The 18,555-nt window shown below is 43.9% G+C and overlaps 1 protein-coding gene across 2 annotated transcripts in view; it reads right to left on the bottom strand.

Annotated features, from left to right (window-relative positions):
• SGCD (sarcoglycan delta) overlaps positions 1-4,302 on the bottom strand; it is a 1,108,732-nt gene extending 1,104,430 nt beyond the window's left edge. Inside the window, exon 1 of one of the 2 annotated variants that reach the window (XM_061424150.1) lies at positions 4,212-4,302. The gene's annotated coding sequence lies outside the window, so the exon portion shown is untranslated. The remainder of the gene's footprint in view (positions 1-4,211) is intronic. The other variant, XM_061424148.1, reaches the window with a different exon arrangement.
• Positions 4,303-18,555: the final 14,253 nt, after the last annotated feature.

Below are 18,555 nucleotides of genomic sequence, written 5' to 3'. Positions count from 1 at the left end.
AACACTTTCAACTTGGCACAGGAAAAACCAAATCTAACAAACATCACTGTGATGGCTACACCTCCCAAAGAGCTCTCAAAGTTGCCTCTAGGATGACCAGCTTGTTTCCCTATCCGTGGTATGTCAGTATGGGCTGCAGCAGGCAGAGAGTATACTACTTTGTGTGTGTTTTGCTAGAAGCAGGAGGGGCTTGGAGTTCTCCTCTCGAAGCTGTTTGAAAGGGATCCACGGCGTCAGATGCCAAGAGCTAAAGAATAACTGGGGCAAACGGTACTAGGCAGATGAAGAGTTGAGGCAGGGACTAAAAATACAGATTTCTGGGCTCTCTTCCCAAAGGTTTTGATTCAGTAAGCCTCTAGTAGGGTCTGGGCACTTGCATTTTGATTAAATGTTCATTTTACCTCAAGGATCAGCCAAATATGACAACCACTGGTGTAGTGCAGAGAAGGCTGGGCTGAGACTCGAGATAGCAGGGCAGGTCCCAGTTCTGACATCTGCTGGTTGTAGGGTCTCTGGCAAGTCTCTCTGCAGTTCTTAAGCTGCTTCTCAATTTTCTCAATTGATAAGGTGCGGAGAGAGAGTGCCTGGGAAAGATCTCTGAGATCTTTGATTCCATCAGTCCAGAATGGAGTACTAGGTTTAGCAGACAGCACAGTATGTCATTAGGACCTTGAACCCTGGTTCAGTTCAGTTGCTCAGTCGTGTCCGACTCTTTGCGATCCCATGAACCGCAGCATGCCAGGCCTCCCTATTCATCACCAACTCCCAGAGCTTACTCCAACTCACGTCCATTGAGTCAGTGATGCCACCCAGCCAACTCATCCTCTGTCGTCCCCTTCTCCTCCTGCCCTCAGTCTTTCCCAGCATCAGGGTCTTGAACCCTGGAGTCGACCAAATCCAGGTCACATCTCCTCACTGCTGCTTCCCAGTTGCTGGGTTACAGACAACTTCACAGGGCAAGTAATAATTTCTTTGTCTCAGCTTCCTCAACTATAAAATGCTGACAACAGTAACAATGCCTGTGGCATAGATTTTTCTGAGTTTTAAGTACACAGTGCACAAAGATCGTCCAGGACAGGGCCCCCGCCAAGTGTCTGATACCTGTTGGTTGAGAACACCCCTGACAAGGTCAACCAGAAGAGCTGTCTGCTGTCCCCTGGAGCTACTGTGATTAATGAGGTTCAGGGGAAGGTAACCCTGGCTGAGCAATCCTTAGGCTTATCTTTTATCAAGAGAAACTCACAAGAAAAAAGCTTCTCTGGGGAGGGCAGGATACCAGAGAGAGGCATTAAACTGTGTCTCTTAAGAGGAAACGTGGGCACAAATTAGAGAAGGGTGTTATTCCACCTATAGTATGTTTATCAAAGTGTGATTCAGGGACACCCTGCTTTAGAATCAACAGGGCACTCATTAAATTAGCACATTCCTGTCCCTATTGGCTCAAACCCCATGGGGAAACACGTCCAGTACTGTGCTTTTCTCAGAAGCTACCAAGAGACTCTTCCTTAAATACGGTTTAGAGAATCAGCGGCAAATGCTATTCATGATACAGCCCCCTGCTCCTCAATTCTCCAACCCTGTGTTTACCCAGGAAAAAAAAAAAAAACACTGAAGGTAAATGAACTTGTGCATCTGCATGTTTACCAAAAATCTAAACTTATCTTCTTGTCATCTCCAATGCAGCTGGGTTCCAAGTGGGTGTCCAATTTCGCATAATGCACGACTCCCCAGAGAAACAAACACTAACCCAGGGCTGGCTACTTAAGGATGTGGATTATGTCAACATCCTTGGAATGGCAGTGTGGTTTCTAAAACTTCAATACAAAAGCAAGTGCCTCCTGCTTCCTCTGCATCCTCTATGTTCCACCCTTCCTCTCCACCCCACCTGGCTTCTTTACCTGGTTCCCATCTCTTTCTCCTTAGGCTTTCTTTGCTTATGTTCTTTTCTTTGGATATCTTTTCCTTCTTTTCCCTTATTCCCACTTCTCTCACTCCTCACTCCTCTTAAGCTTTGCCCTATCCACCCTCTATCTTCCTTCTCTCTTTCCCTCTCTCATTTTGCCTCTGTATATTTGTCTCTCTGATTCCTCCCTTGTTCTGCCTGTGTGTGTCTCTCTGCCTCTTCCTTTTCCTGCTTCTTGGTTTCTGTGCATCTGTCCATGTATCTCTCTTTCCAACCTCTGTTATACACAACACCTTGTTGCCCATTCTTCTTCTTGATGCCCCAGCTCCTGGCTCCCCTCCTAATAAGAAACCTCCAGGAGTCAGGCTTCTGGGCAGCCACGCAGGCTGGCCCTGTGCAATCAGCCAGCACCCTCTACAAATCAAGAGGCTCACTCTACTTAAAAACCCTTGGCAATCTGCTGCCAGAGTCCCGGAGTGAGGAGTGAGGAGGATAACTCCTCGGAAGGGACACTAAATGGGGGCTGGAAAGACCAGTAGCAATAACAGAGTGGAAACAGCACAGCTAAACCGCTGTAGTACCTAGAGCCTCCCCTGAAGGAGAAACTGCTGGACCAAGCACAAGCAGTGGAGGGTTCTTTTTGCATTTTGAGTGTCCGTCACTTTATTTCCATAATACAAACAGCTCGCTGGCAGACAGCGGAGTGGCGGTGCCAAGGGGGTGTTGGGAAAGCTTTAGCATTTCAAAATCTCCATTAATCTCCTCAAAACCAATCAACCTCCTCCAAACACAAAATCTGAGTGAAAAGGAGTGTCTCCTATGCATGGTGCCTCCAGACAACTTGTTTTCCCACACACCTCACCGCAGTGGCTCCCACTTCTTCCAACCTGACACCCATCTTTAAGTATCTCCTTTACAGACAGAGAGGCTTCTGCCAGGAGCAGAGATAACTGTCCCCAATCTACCGATGAACAAACTGAGGGAGGAAGCCACACAGCTGACAAGGGAAGATGCCACTTTGGAGTGCCACTGGTTTCAGCGCCCCTGGAGTATTTTGCACATTCACATTACTGGAAGGATGGTGCATTCAGAAGAAACTTTTTCAAAGCGCTGCCCCGCCCTCTGTCATTGTGCATCTCCGTGGGTGGGGGATACACGGTCTCTATTCTCTTTCTGTCCAGCTCTCAAACGACTTGTCCTCACACTGACCCACGCACACCACCTGTCCACAACCTTCCCAGGCACTCCAACCCAATACCTCCATCTGAGTCTTAGGATAAAAGTGCAGCAGAGAGGTAAAGAAGAATAAACTCGTGCCTGGCCCGGGTGTTTCTGCAACTCCCCCTCCCCTTCGGGGAACATAGAGGAGCAAAACGCTGAGGTCTGGCTCGTTGCCCAGCCTAGGGAACTGGAATACCCGCCACAGGGGCCATGAAGAAGGCCGGGCTGGCATCCGAGGATCAGCCAAGTCCGCGTCGCCCCAGCTGAATGCCCCCTCAGTTGCCTGCAAGTTGAAACCGCAGTCAGGCTCACAATGAGGCCGCTGTTTTCCGACAGGAGGCATTTGGATGCCTCACACACTCACCCCAAATCGGGCCTGAGAGCAGAGAGCTCATTTCTTTACCCATGTTCATATGCCCCCCCTCCCCAGAAGCAGCAGCCTCGGCCCTGTGGAGGGAGCGGTTCCCCTCCCCCGCGCCCGGCTCCAGGAAGCCCGCGCAGGCCACCTGTTGGACTCTGTCCGGCTGCCCCAGATCTTGCGCCCCCAAACCCGAACCGCGGAGCGGGGCACCCAAGGTACCCTACCCGTCAGTGACAGATAAATTTCACTCGCGCCTTCCCCTGTGGCTTCGTTTCCCACTCCCAATCACCCACATACACAGTTCCTTGTATCCCAGCTGTTGCCTATAATGAAGCACGCTTAGACCTCCCCTAGGGGCGCGGGCTGCCCTGGGTCTCTGAGAGCGCCCAGGTGGCTGCAGATCTCTAAGCGCATATGCTGGGTGCCTGCTTAATGCGCGGGCGGCTGAAAAGCCCCAAATGGCAAATTGATTGGGGAACAGTCAGGGGCCTGCTCTAGGGAACCCCCTTTCTCCTTGGGAAGCGGAAGAGGTCTCCCTGCTTGGTTTAGAAATGAAGGCATTCAGGGAAGCCCCGAAGGCAATCGGATTGGAGAACCACTGTTGCGTTTCGCTGCCAAATCCCAGGATAGGTGCAGGGAGACTCAACTTTCTCCCGTCTCCCTGCCTTGCTTGCAAGCAATTACCTAGGAGGAAAGGGCGCCGCCTGGACCGACCGGGCTACTCACCCCTGGGTATGGACGCTGCCCCGCAGGAGACCCTAGCAGACCCGCGCGCGCGCGCGCGGAATCCACGAAACGCCTTGGTGTCTCGCTCCTCTCTCGGGCCACGCGGCGAAGGCTACGCGCTCCAAGCGGGGCAGCCGAGGGCGGTGGATCCCATGAGTGGCGAGTTGGCAGAGGGCGCGCCGCCCGGCTGGGGGCGCATCGCTCCCAGGGCTGGCGCAGGCTGCGGCGGGGAGAGGGGCTCCCGGGGAAGTTGGCGACGCTGGGGGGGTGACTTCGGACTTCGCGCTCGCTTCAGCTCGGGCGGCCGGGCGCGTCCTCCGGGATAAACAGGGACTCGCCGGCGGAATGGGGGCCGGCTGCGGGAAACCTCCGCTGGCCGCCGCCTAGAAAGAGTGCAGCGGCGTCGCGCCGCCTGGAACCCCTAGCAGCGCCGGGAGCAGAGAGCGAGCGAGAGCTCCCGGCTGCGGGCGCCCCTTGCTCAGAACCCGGCTCGCCCCAGCCCGCCGCGCCCCTCCTCCTGTCCGTGTCCTCCCCTCCGCGGCTTCACCGGCTCGCGGGGCTGGGCTCCGGCCAGAGGCAGAGCGGAAGGCGGCCGCAGAGCCCGCAGCATGGAGGGTAATCTCGCCGGCTGGGGCTCGGGCTTGGGCTCCGGCAGCGGCAGCAGCGGCCGCCGCCTCCCGCGCGCCCACGTGCCGGAGCCCCGGTGTGCGCGCTCCGGCCGCGGGGTTGGAGGGAGGAAGGGAGGGCGAGCCGTGCGTGGGGGTGGCGAGGAGAGCCTGCACACCCGCGCAGCCGAGGGGAAGCCGCTGAGAGGCTCGGGAGGGCACGGAGCTCCTCGTCTGCAGCTCCAGGAAGACTAGTGTGCAAGGCTTCCCCAGCTCCCCCCTCCCTTTTCAAAGCGGAGGGAGCCTGCCGGGGGCGGGGGCGCTCCACTGCACAGGATCGGCCGCGAGTAGCGGCTGGAGGCGGCTACGTGTCTCCGCCAAAGGGACAGGTTCCAAGTATCCTTGAATACCGTCACTTCTCCCCCCTCGGAGAATGGGTTTCAGAAACCCCGGGTGAGAGATATGCCTGTTTCGGCTTGCCCCGCCTTCCCCCCAGAGTAAGGACTTTTCCCTTTCCCGTTAACCCACAGATTTCAAGGTACTCCTCCTTCCAGGGAGAGAGGAGTTGTCTTGCAAGGTGGGCCTGACAACCTCCAATCAATTGACCGATAATGAATGAGGCTCACTTTGAGCGATGCCGAGCCATGTCCTGGATCATGGGGCCCTCCGTGGTTGGAAGTTGCGTTGTCCTCTCTGCTCTGAGGACCCTTCCATAGGCCCTCCCTGGGTCTCATTGCTCCCACAGTTAAATGAGGTTTCTTCCTAATGGGAGTAAGAAAGATAAACTTGTGTGAGAATTTTAAAATTATAAAATACTTTAAAACATGGGTAATGGTTCAATACTAAACGAGAAGTATGATTAAAATAAGGGAAATTATCACTAAAAAAAACCCCACAAAATGCGCATGTCACTAGGCACACACACAGTGACTTAGCGCTCTTAGGCTCCAATCTGCTTGTTATCTTGGTGGGGAAATGGAGGCTCGGAGAAGACACTTGGACTGTCCAAGGTCACACAATCCAATGGTGAGACACTTCCGGTTTTGGTCTCTTTCTGCCAAACCTGTGTTTTGTCTGCCACGCACCGGTACACGAACTATGTTCAGCCTTGTTGTGCTGAGACATAGCAAATTGAAAGAGAGATTAATTCCCTTTGAGGTTTCTCAAAAAGAAAAAAAAAAAAAAAGGCTTCGTGAAAGAAGTGGAATTTAAGCTAACTTCGAAGGAGTAGACAGAATTCAAATATCTGGAAAAGCCAGATCCTTCAAGGGGAGGAAGAGAGGTCACTAAAAGATGAAGAAGGTCATGTTACAGCAGCAGCAAACAAGTTTGGCAGGAGCAAAGTGCTTGCCTAGGCGATGGGGAACCACGAAGGGTTTTTAGCAGTAAAGGAAAATAATGAAAGCTTCGTTTTAGGATGATCAATATGTCCCTGTACAGGATGGATTAAAAGGGGAAGAGATGAGGGAGAGGGGAAGGAAGAAAGAGAAGAAATTGCCAGCAGAGAAAACCATTAGGCGGTCAAGACAGCTATCAGGTGCAGGTGATGGAAGCTGGATGAAATGTAATAGCAGGTAAAGGTGAAATAAATGAAACTCTTCTATCCTTGCTCTTAAAAGCTTGTTTCATAGCAAGTACTCTGCCATTAATTGCAGGGGACACTGTATGGAAAGGCACATGTGCTTGAGAAATAATTGAAAACTGGGGCTAACCCTCAGAGACAACAGCGGAGCTTTTCACAATAACTGATCTGAAGCTTATCTGGTCCTTTGGTTTCAACATTAAGCAACTGGAAGCAGTTCAGCAACAGACTTTGGAGAAGAATGACTAAAGATTTCTATCAATCTACCAAAAGCAAAAACCAGAAAGAGAAGGGAAAATCTTGTTTTCTTTTATCCCTTGGATGCTCTTGAAGTCACAAATGAATGGCTTCAGGGGTTTCCTCAGGTTCTTCCACTGGAAATAGTCTGACATTCTAATTGTCTTATGTGGACCAGCAGCAACAGTATTACCAGGGAGCTTGCCAAAGAGAATCTGAGGCCCCATCATACACCAACTGAATCAGAACCTTCATCTTAACAACATTTCTAGGTGATTTATGTGCACATTAAGTTTGAGAAACATTTCTCTATCTGGTCATGTCTTTACGGTTCTTCAAACTTTTGAATATAGCATATAGTAAAAACAAAACAAACAAAAAGGAAATTTACATATTACACCATGGCTGTACATACACACACACACTTACTTACAAGTTAAATAAAAGTTTCACAAAAGTAACATGCGATTCACTTCTGTATTTCCTATTTAGTTTATATGTTTAAAAAATGATTAAGATTTACTGATTGACTCCACGATCTCATAATCAACTGCAATATGTGGTATGAAATGCATTGAGCTGTATTTATTCTTTTTGCCTTGAATTTTGGTGGCTCAGAGGTTAAAGCGTCTGCCTGCAATGCAGGAGACCTGGGTTTGATCCCTGGGTTGAGAAAATCCCCTGGAGAAGGAAATGGCAACCCACTCCAGCATTCTTGCCTGGAGAATCCCATGGACGGAGGAGCCTGGTGGGCTACAGTCCACGGGGTAGAAAAGAGTCTGACACGACTGAACGACTTCACTTTCACTTTCACTTTGGTTGTATGTGTATCTTACCTCTTCCACTAGTTTGTGAGTTGAACCTGGAAGGCAAGGTTCGGATATTTTTTATCACTGAAATATAGGTCAGAGGTTATCAGAAGGTTTTCTATGTAGTAGCAACTCAGTTAATATTCCAGAAGTAAATCAATTAATGGATGTATGAATGGATGGCAGCCAGGGGTTGGGGGCAGGCTGAGGGAAGAAAGGAGAGAAGCTTGGAATGTAGGAAAGGATTAAGCCAAGAAAATATTTATCCAAATCTCCAATTCCCTGAAGCAGTATCAATGGACTATGAGCAGAAAAAGTCATTTATAAAACAACCATGCATTCAAATGTTCCACTGGCAGCCAGAATCTTATTTTCCAATAGAGCTCACCTTTATCGCTTCACAAAATTCCAAACCTTGCTTGGTTATGGCGGAAAGCAGCTGAATAACTAATGTAGATTATTAGAAAAGGATAAGAAATGGAGAAGTGGCAAAGATCAGTGAGTTCAAATCTGACACACAAAAAAGAAGCTGCTCAGAATCTTGTCATCCTGGGACCCAGGCCACTGACTAAGGGGAGGAAAGAACTAGGATTAATTACTTGGATTGAGGTAGATTTTGTCTGACTACATGTGATCCTTGGCAATTATATCTTTCCAAAATTCAAAAAATAATTTTTTTGGAGGCAGAAATTTCCTTGCCACTTGATATATATCACAGAAAATGGAAAAGTGCTTATTTTTCACCTATCAAAGAACTTTAGAATGGAGAATATTATGATTTATTTGAGATAAATAAAACCATAACCTAAAGTGTGATTATTTGAGTCAGAGTATTTCATACTGTAAAGAGATCAAGTGTCCACCAGTTCCAACTTCTCATTTTAAAGGAATCTATGAAAATCATCACAGATTCCCTTATCACAGGGTATACCAGAAAGCTATAGATCCAGGATTTGATCTCAGGCTTTCAAACTCAGTCACCATGACTGCCTGTTATACTTTACATGGAAATGCTACAGACTGCACAGTTAGGAAGGATTTCCCAGGTGGCGCTAGTGATCATGAACCGGCCTGCCAATGCAGGAGACATAAGAGAAGTAGGTTTGATCCGTGGGTCAGAAAGTTCCACTGTAGGAGGGTATGGCAACCCACTCCAGTATTCTTCCCTGGAAGATCCAATGGACAGAGGAGATTGGCAGGCTACAGTCCAAAGGATCGCAAAGAGTCAGACTTGACTGAAGTGGCTTAGCATGCACACTGGAGAAGGAAATGGCAACCCACTCCAATGTTCTTGCCTGGAGAATCCTGTGGACGGTGGAGCCTGGTGAGCTACTGTCCATGGGGTCGCATAGAGTTGCACACGGCTGAAGCAACTTAGCATGCATGCATGCATGCATTGGAGAAGGAAATGGCAACCCACTCCAGTGTTCTTGCCTGGAGAATCCCAGGGACAGAGGAACCTGGTGGGCTGCCGTCTATGGGATAGCACAGAGTCGGACACGACTGAAGCAACTTAGCAGCAGCAGCAGCATGCACACACATAGTTAGAAAACCCTGTTTTAGTGTAAAGACTGATTGATGCATTGCCTGAAAAGTCAGTGAGTGCATAAATTTATTGAATGTCTGCTATGCAGAAGGCACTGTAGCAAGTGCTTTGTTTTATTTCATAAAATCCGCATTTTAAAAAAAAATCCATGAAATAAGACTTTTTAATCACCACCTTGCAAATGAGGAAAGGAAGGCTCAGAGAGGGTAAATAACTTGCCCAATATTTTAAGGCTAGAAAGCTCCATAGAAGGTTTTTAAGCAAAGGTCTGTATTACTCCTGTATCCATTCTCTCTCTTTCCCTTATGCTTTGCTTCCAAATCACGGATGGTTTAGAGCAAAAACTGGCTGGAAGATGGAAGGACAGAATTCTGATTGGGGCAGAGGACTGAAATAGCTGACTTGATAAGTACACCCTTGTGCTGAGATCCTGGGATGTTTTGAAGGGTTGTTCACATCAAGGTGGAAATACTGTTAAGTACTTTGAGTACCCCCTCCTGTGTAGAATCCACAAACTGACTCAGTGGTGGCCCATTACACTTGAAAGCTACTGTATAGCACAGGGAATACTTTTCAATATTCTATAATAACCTAAATGGTAAAAGAATTTGAGAAAGAATAGATACATAAATATGTATAGCTGAAACTAACATAATATTAATCAACTATGCTCTAACCTAAAATTTTAAAAATACCAGTTAATGCTGCTATTGAAAATTATATTGGCCATAGCTCAAAAGAAAGTTTTGCATCAGGAGAATTTTATTCTCCATGTAAATTAATGTCTTTTATGAGTAACAGACATCAACCTAAGCTAGTTTGAGGGGTGGAGAAGGAAACTCATTTTAAAGAACCAAGAGATTCAAGAGACACAGGAAAATTAATGAAACAAGGCCTCCATAAGGGACAGGAATTTGGGGATGGAGTCTTGATAAATTTCATATTCTCTTTCTCTTTTTCACCTCAGTGTTGCTATGCTTCTATTTCTTGTCTCTCTTGCTACAAAAGTCTTCTCTGCTTCTCTGCTAATGTGGCAGATAACATGAATCATGTGCATTTCAAATAAATTTTGCAACTTGCATCTCTGGGCCTCCAGTCTTTTTATCAGGAGAGGATATCTCATTGTTCAAATGTTCACCTTCAACCATACGACAGAACCAGGAGGGTGTAGTCACAGTAGAGCTTAGCTCTATGAATTAGACATAAAGCAGGCAAGGTGTGTTGGAGTACATGCCAGCAAAAGTATAGAAATACAGCTACTCTGCTCCTTAACACAATCTAATGCTTTAGAAGTGGAATTGAGGTTATCGGTATACACACACTAGTGTTAAGTAGAAGATCGCCAAGGAGAAATGAGGATTGGGAACATGACAGCTGGTTTAAAGCCCTAAAGTGCAATGGAGCTCCACGAACCTGTGCAGATGAACCAGAACTAATGGGAACTAGTGAATGTCCCAGGCACATATATCTGAAGATTCATCTGTGCCGGGTTTCCTGGAAAGAATCCTGAATCAGATTCAGAAAACCTATGTTCAAATCCTGCCTCTGCCCTTGATTTTTATGCTGTTCTGGGCAAGTGACCTGACTTTACCAAAATCAGGGTTAATAAGCATGCCTTGCCTACCTCAGAAAGCTGTTTCAAGAAGCAAATGAGATAATATCTGTAAAGTTAGCACTTTATAAGATCTAAAGCACTGAGCAAATGTAACAGATTATTAGTAATATAAGAAATCACAGGAAGCCAATGAGTTGTAACACTTAGGTTACCTTTGCAAATATCTATTCCACCATGCTCCTCTTCACTTTTTAGAGTAGAAAAAAAAAATCATGCTTCAAGAAATGTAATCAATGTGAAGTATATTTATTCTATTTTTATGAGGCATGGTTGTGTGAAAAAGATCAGTGCAGCTCAAAAGTAAAGGGTTCCAAATTCTGTTCTCTATTTCTGCATCTCTGTTACTGCCCTGCAAACTGGACACAGCAGGGAAGAAGAGGGTTGGATGAACTGAGAGAGTAGCATTGAAACATATAGATTACCATATGTAAAATAGATGGATAATGGGAAGTTGTTGTATAACATGGGAACTCAGTGCAGTACTCTGTGACAACGTAGGGGGATGGGATGGAGTGGGGGGTGGAGGGGAGGTTCAAGAGGAAGAGGGCATATGTATACTTACTGCTGACTCACAATGCTGTATTGCAGTGCATGCGTGCTAAGCTGCTTCAATTGTGTCTGACTGTTTGTGATCCTATGGACTATAGCCTGCCAGTCTACTCTACCCCTGGGATTCTCCAGACTAGAATACTGGAGTGGGTTGCCATGCCCTCCTCCAGGGGATCTTCCCCACCAAAGGATCCAACCTGTATCTCTTATGTCTCCTGCATTAGCAGGCAGATTCTTTACCACTAGCACAACTTGGGAAACCCATTGTATGGCAGAAGCCAACACAATATTATAAAGCAATTATCCTCCGATTAAAAATAAATTATTTTTTTAAAGTGAAGGACTGAGAGTGTATAATTTTCAAGAAATAACTAGAGCCTTGAGAGGGCAGGGTGGGGGAGGAGGAAGAGTGGTAGTAGAAATAGTAGTAGTAATAGTATCAATAATAGTAATAGCAGCAATACAGTAAAAACAATAATAACCATCTGGTTGCCCTGTTTCAGTCATTGTGCAAAGTGCTTTCCAATCAGTTGCTCATTAAATTCATAGAACCCTCTCAGCTAGACTCCATTATCGTCTCAGTTTTAGAGATGAGGAAACTGAAGTAGGGCAAGTTAATAATTTCTCCATAGTCTCAAATACGACAAGTTCAGACTAAGACTCAGTTTACTTCAATCCAAAGTTAAAGCAAATAACCAAGACACTATTCTGTATTTTATATGCTTAGAAGAAAATTTGATAAATGTCATGTTTGGGTGGTAACAAAAACTCTTATATAAAGGAGAGCATCTAACAATCAAAATTGTTCAATCATAAGTCCACATATTTTTAATGCATGGTACTTTTCCAATGAATGTGAATGATTTCTAAACATGACTAATTTAATCACTATACACCTATATTAATTACCTAAAAATGACAATACCAGTTATTGTTGAAAACACTGAATAACAAGAGCTTTCATTCATTACAAGTGGAAACACAAATGGAATAGCCACTTGGAAGACAGCTTGGTAGTTTGTTAAAAGTTGAACATAGTCTTACTATGCAATTGAGAAAGTACACTCCCTGATATTCATCCAAGGGATTCAAACACATCTCCAGACAAAAACCTGCAGGCAAATGCTTATCACAGCTTTATTCACCAAAAACTAGAAGCAACTAAGATATTCTTCAGTAGGTAAATGAACTCAAGATGTATATCCACACTATAGTACAGCACACCTAAAACTCTGAAAAAGAAGAGAAAACATAAACAATAGTACAGTGTACAATACTATTATATTGTACAGTAGTACAGTGTACCTAAAACTCTGAAAAAGCAGGGAAAACATAAACTTTAAGAAACTATCAAAGTCAAGACACCACAAAGGAGACAAGATGACTAAAGCAATGTGGTATCCTAGTGAGATCTTGGGAAAGAAAAAGAACATTTGATTAAAAACTATGATATCCAAATAACATGAACTTCAGCTAACAAAAATGTATTGTTGTTTCATTGATTGTGAGAAGTCTACCATACTAATTTAAGATGTTAATAATAGGAGAAATAGGGTAAGAGGTATATTGGTATACGAAACTCTCTACACTGACTTGGTAATTTTTCTGTAAATCGAAATTTAGAAGTTTAGTTTTCAAAATGTAACGACCCACCTCCCAGAATATTGGAAATAAAAGCAAAAATAAACAATAGGGACCTAATTAACCTTAAAAGCTTCTGCACATCAAAGGAAACTATTAGCAAGGTGAAAAGACAGCCTTCAGAATGGGAGAAAATAATAGCAAATGAAGCAACTGACAAACAACTAATCTCAAAAATATACAAGCAACTCCTACAGCTCAACTCCAGAAAAATAAATGACCCAATCAAAAAATGGGCCAAAGAACTAAATAGACATTTCTCCAAAGAAGACATACAGATGGCTAACAAACACATGAAAAGATGCTCAACATCACTCATTATCAGAGAAATGCAAATCAAAACCACTATGAGGTACCATTTCACGCCAGTCAGAATGGCTGCTATCCAAAAGTCTACAAATAATAAATGCTGGAGAGGGTGTGGAGAAAAGGGAACCCTCTTACAGTGTTGGTGGGAATGCAAACTAGTACAGCCACTATGGAGAACAGTGTGGAGATTCCTTAAAAAACTGGAAATAGAACTGCCTTATGATCCAGCAATCCCACTGCTGGGCATACACACCGAGGAAACCAGAAGGGAAAGAGACACATGTACCCCAATGTTCATCGCAGCACTGTTTATAATAGCCAGGACATGGAAGCAACCTAGATGTCCATCAGCAGATGAATGGATAAGAAAGCAGTGGTACATATACACAGTGGAGTATTACTCAGCCATTAAAAAGAATACATTTGAATCAGTCCTAATGAGGTGGATGAAACTGGAGCCTATTATACAGAGTGAAGTAAGCCAGAAGGAAAAACACCAATACAGTATACTAATGCATATATATGGAATTTAGAAAGATGGTAACAATAATCCTTTGTACGAGACAGCAAAAGAGACACTGATGTATAGAACAGTCTTATGGACTCTGTGGGAGAGGGAGAGGGTGGGAAGATTTGGGAGAATGGCATTGAAACATGTAAAATATCATGTAAGAAATGAGTTGCCAGTCCAGGTTTGATGCATGATACTGGATGCTTGGGGCTAGTGCACTGGGATGACCCAGAGGGATGGTATGGGGAGGGAGGAGGGAGGAGGGTTCAGGATGGGGAACACATGTATACCTGTGGTGGATTCATTTTGATATTTGGCAAAACTAATACAATTATGTAAAGTTTAAAAATAAAATAAAATTTTAAAAAAAGAATCAAAAAAAAAAGCAATTATCCTTCAATAAAATATATATATATTTTATAATATATATATATAAAATATAAAAAAAATGTAACAATCCAAACCAAACTAAACCAAAACAAAACTGTAAAGCCCCAAGAGATAAGCTATAGAGAATACATAGTATTAGTATTCTTTCCTTGAATAATAAAATAATGAAACCAAAAACACTTCAAAGGAAAACAAAACTCAACTAGTTTAGACTCAACAGTGAGAAAACAAATAACAGTTAATTTTCCAAACAGGTCAGTGTCCGCATCTGAAATCATTAGAACCTTCATGTTGTGGTCAAGAACAATCTGTTTCTGCACTTTTCTGCTTGCTAGACCTGTTCTGTTCATATTTAATGGCTATTTAGACATCTTTAAGATAATATTGATCTGTGTCTTAAAGTGGAATTGATTATCCAGCCACTATTAAAAATGTCCCTTTATTGTATAGGTATTCGTCTCAGTGCACATTAATGCTATTTTGTCAACAGCATGTATTCAATGGCTAATAGATTCAACCTCAGCTAAGCAGATAAAGTCAAACTTCGTGAAGAAAGTTTGATTTAGGTTTAGAAACCAATATAAAAAATGCAAGTGTGGATGTAGAAGGCCATGTGCCAGTTTATTTCTGGAAAGAAAAATAGAAGTACCCTTTAAAAAGATAACTGTTTTCTATCATCTGGAGATTACTTAGTAGAGAAAAATGTGTGTACGCTAACTGCAGACATTTGACCTGAGTGAAACAATTAGGAGGTGATTCAAATCCTATTTTGCTCATCTATTCATTGACTTGTTGGAGGAGAAAACAGCAAAATGAAGATTTCAAGCCAGTTCAGAATCACTAAAGGAAAGGATTCTACAGTCTACAATTCACATTCACTATGGCAAACCAGGAAGTACTGAACTATTCTTTTGGACTTCAAAAACTGTATAATTTTTCCACCAATGCTTCTTCAGTACAGTATTTTCTTTGGAAAGCATATTTAATGTGAGTTCTTTCTGTTGTGGTAGTAGTTTTGACTAACACAAATATGACTTCAATGAAAGATATTTGTTCTCCCAGAAAGTGTTTCTAGAATAAAAATTTGAGATATAGCATACCAATGGAACTGAATTATTTTAGCACTCTGGAAACTCGTGAGATTAAACTATACATGTAAGATTTGAATTTTTTGAATTTAACAAAAATAATTTATTGTTAGAAAATACAAAAATAAGATATTGAAGGTTTAGAAACCAATTTAAAAGCTGTATGTATATATATAGAAGACCATGTTCCTATTTATTTCTGGGAAGAAAAATAGAATCCTTTAAAAAGATGACTATTTTCTATCATCTGGAGATTACTTAGTAGAGAAAAATAATGTGTATCTTAAGCAGCCATTTTAACTGAGTGAAACAATTAGGAGGTGATTCAAATTCTAATTTCTATCTTTTTGCTCATTAATTCATACCATGAAGTATGACCCAGAATTCCCTTCCTAGGTGTAAATCCCAAGTTTGTATTCAAACAAAAATGCATACTTCTATGTTCATAGCATCACAATTCACAATAGCCAAAAGGTGGACACAACTCAAATGTTCACCAGCTAATGAACAGATAAAACATAGTCTATCTCTACAATGGAATATTATTCAGCCACAAAACGAATGGTACGTGCTACAACACAGCAAACCTTGGAAACATAAGGCTAAGTGAAAGAAGTCAAAAACAAGAGTTCACATAGTGTATGAGTTTATTTATATAAAGTATTTAGAACAGGAAAATTCATGGAGACAAAAACACAAGTTAATGGTTTGAGAGAATGGACAAAGTGAGAAATGGAAAGTGACTTCTTCCTGTGGAGTGATGGCAGTGTTATGGAACAAGATAGTGCTGATGCTTGCTTGCACTTTGTGAGTGAACTAAAAGCCACTGAATTGTTTATTTTAAAGTAGTTAAAACGGTGAGTTGTATATTATGTGACTGTTCATCGAAAGAAATTTATATAAATCAATGTATATCAGAGGACATGTGTTGGAAAGCACATATACCCTGAACCACTAGCCTCGTGTAATTGTAACTACACATTGTGTTCATGTGGAAGCTGGGAACAGGGGCAGTGATGAGAAAACAAGAAGTGTGGACACTGCCTGCTAGCCAAAAGAACATGGAGAAAAAGAGCTGCCTTTGCTCTTATAGAGGTAATAGGGGACCAACTCCCTATCACCAATCTGCCACTCAGCTCTTCATTACTACCAAAAACAACAAAAGTAGAGACACAAAAACAGCCTGCCATCAGGCAGGGGAGCACATAGAACTGAGATGGTCTGTCAGACTAGGAAGAGGCTGTGGTGGGTACCACACTAGTCCTGAGTCATGCATGGCATCTGAGAAGTGCATCCAGAGTATCCATCAAGGTCTGCAAGGAGATCAAACCAGTCAACCCTAAAGGAAATCAACCCTGAATATTCATTAGAAGAACTGATGCTGAAGCTGAAGCTCCAGTACTTTGGCCACCTATGTGAAGAGTTGACTCATTGGAAAAGACCCTGATGCTGTGAAAGATTGAAGGCAGGAGGTAAAGGGGTTGACAAAGGATGAGATGATTGGATGGCATCACCAACTCAATAGACGTGAATTTGAGCAACCTCCAGGAGATAGTGAAGGACAGGGGAGCCTGGCCTTGCATGCTGGACTGGCATGCTGCAGTCCATGGGGTCGCAAAAAGTCAGACATTACTGAGTGACTGAAAAACAACTGCAAAGCCAGTTGGTCTGGTCAGACTGTATAGGTGAGGTTGCTTAGCAGACCCACAGATGTGAAAACTTGATGGGAAGGGTGGTAAACAGGTGGCTGAGCAGTGAAGAAGCATAAACTTGAGAACGAAGGCAGGGTATAAACAGGAAACTATGAAGTCAGGTTAAAGCAGCCTTTGCCAAATACATTTGGTCTCGGTTTCCCATTTGGGGAGTGCTGGAATCTCTCCTACTGTCTCTCAATTCATGAGTCACAGCGTTGTGCAGATGAGGTAGAGGCAATGATAATTCATGAAGTTGCAACATCAGCACTGATTACACCGATGATCAAAGCAGTTTCCATTTGCTTAGTGAGGACTATGAGCCAGGCCTGAGCTAAGAGCTTTCAAAAGATAATCTCTTTTAGTGCTCACATACCCCTTAAGGCAGGCATATCCCACTCAGTGAGGACTTGAGAAAACTGAGGCATGTCCAGGTGAAAGAAGTCTCTCAAGGTCTCCCATTTAGTTTCCAAACTGGTATTTGAAAGCCAGGAGTCTGATCGTAGAGCTCTTGTAATCAAATGTGCGTGCGTGCTCAGTTGTGTCCAACTCCTTGAGACCCCGTGGACTACAGCCCACCCGGCTCCTCTGTCCATGGACTTTTCTAGGCAGGAACACTGGAGTGGGTTTCCATTTTCTCCACCAGGGAATCTTCCTGACCCAGGGATCAAACCCACATCTCTTGCGCCTCCTGTACTGGCATGCAGATTCTTTACCACTGAACCACCTGGGAATCTCACTGCTGCTGCTAAGTCGCTTCAGTCGTGTACGACTCTGTACAACCCCATAGATGGCAGCCCATCAGGCTCCCCGGTCCCTGGGATTCTCCAGGCAAGAACACTGGAGTGGGTTGCCATTTCCTTCTCCAATGCATGAAAGTGAAAAGTGAAAGTGAAGTCACTCAGTCGTATCTGACTCTTAGCAACCCCATGGACTGCAGCCTACCAGGCTCCTCTGTTCATGGGATTTTCCAGGCAGGAGTACTGGAGTGGGGTGCCATTGCCTTCTCCGGGGAATCTCACTGCTGCTGCTACTGCTAAGTCGCTTCAGTCGTGTCCGACTCTGTGCAACCCCATAGATGGCACCCCACCAGGCCCTGCCATCCCTGGGATTCTCCAGGCAAGAACACTGGAGTGGGTTGCCATTTCCTCCTCCAATGCATGAAAGTGAAAAGTGAAAAGACACCCTCAATAGCAGTAATACTTGCAGAAGGTTTTCAGGGAAAAGCTCAGAAGCCCTGACCTATACTAATTTGACCTGGAAGAAATATGCAAACTGATTTTGAAAGGCTCAGTAGCAAACTAGCAAAGACAGTGTGGAAACCAGGGTGTGAGACAATGTGAAGTAGGAGAGAAGGAGGTATCCCAAAAATAGAATGAACATGCTTTATGTGTTTAACACAACATGTGTTTATACAACAGTCACCCCACTAAACTGAGAGCCCTTAACAGGCGGGACTCCTGTGTTTTTCAATCTGGTACATAGTACAGTGTCTGTTTCCAAGAGTCTTTAATAAATATTTTTTGAACAAATAAAATTGTACTTCTTGTATAGTGACTGATAAGAATAATAGATGCTTCCCTGGTGGGCTAGTAGTTAAGAGTCTGCAATTCCACTGCAGGGGGCATGGGTTTGATCTCTGGTCTGGAAAGGTCACACAGCCGTGAGCGGTGACCAAACAAAAAAATAGAATAAAACAAATAGATAAAAATCAAATTTGCAAATTTAAAAAAAAATAATAGTTGCTACCCTACCACTTACTGAGATTTAA

This window comes from Bos javanicus, chromosome 7 (genome assembly GCF_032452875.1).
Source record: "Bos javanicus breed banteng chromosome 7, ARS-OSU_banteng_1.0, whole genome shotgun sequence".
NCBI lineage: Eukaryota > Metazoa > Chordata > Mammalia > Artiodactyla > Bovidae > Bos > Bos javanicus.
Note: the sequence above shows the minus strand (reverse complement) of the source record. Positions and strands in the feature narration are given on the sequence as shown.